Source organism: Temnothorax curvispinosus, unplaced genomic scaffold, assembly GCF_003070985.1.
Source record: "Temnothorax curvispinosus isolate PA1 unplaced genomic scaffold, ASM307098v1 QBEX01017276.1, whole genome shotgun sequence".
Lineage (NCBI taxonomy): Eukaryota > Metazoa > Arthropoda > Insecta > Hymenoptera > Formicidae > Temnothorax > Temnothorax curvispinosus.
The window spans coordinates 1-834 of NW_020227056.1; the positions used below are offsets into that span (position 1 = coordinate 1).

General features: G+C 28.7%; 1 long non-coding RNA gene across 1 annotated transcript in view; it reads right to left on the reverse strand.

Moving 5' to 3' along the window:
• Positions 1 to 115: 115 nt before the first annotated feature.
• Positions 116 to 834, reverse strand: part of LOC112467402 — a 783-nt gene continuing 64 nt past the window's right edge. Inside the window, exons 2-3 of the long non-coding RNA XR_003042246.1 lie at positions 396 to 548; positions 116 to 236 (exon numbers count right to left, since the gene is read on the reverse strand). This is a non-coding gene — a long non-coding RNA (uncharacterized LOC112467402). The remainder of the gene's footprint in view (positions 237 to 395; positions 549 to 834) is intronic.

Here is an 834-nt window from a genome sequence, read left to right on the forward strand (position 1 = left end):
CTTTCTCGTTCTCCTAACTTTTACAACTTTTACAAGACAGCATATATGTATACGTACGTGTGCGATTTTGGATACACCTTCCTTCTTAAAGAAAATCGGCATCAGCTCCCTGCCGTCAATATATATTTCACTATATCTCACTATATCTATCACGCGGCGATGGTCACGACTGTCACTATCTATTTATTTCTAGGTTATTGCTGCATTCCAGCATAAATTTTAACAGCTTCATGCGTCTGTGATTGAGAAAGAAATCTGATAAGTACCAGCTCAATATAATGCAACATATACATATACGAATATGTATATACATTTTAGATAAAAACAGTCAGTAAACTTTTATAAAACAATACTCTTTGAAATAATACAAGCGATAATATAATTTTTATAATTACCTCTCTATATTATATCTTAAATGTGCATGAATTTTCTTCTAACGATATTTGTAATGTTATCAACTTTTCACGCTTGTTGAATATATTTGCACCATGAGCACCAATAGCTAATCCCATCATATCTTCTCGAATATTTTAAATTTATCGGTATATCTAAAATAAGACAAATTTTACATAATGCAAATGCAAAAACAGTAATTGTTACTTACGTCTGCTTATATATAATATACGATATATATATATAAAATATACGATTACAAAGATAAATCTGTATCAAAAATCTATAGTTACTGTAACGTATATCAGATTAGATTTGTACGAGCAAGCAATAAATATTGAAACATTACAAATGACGTTAAAATATATTAATATGTAAAATATAATTTATATATATATTTATATAAATAATCCCACTAACCTCGCGCAACCGATGCCAGCT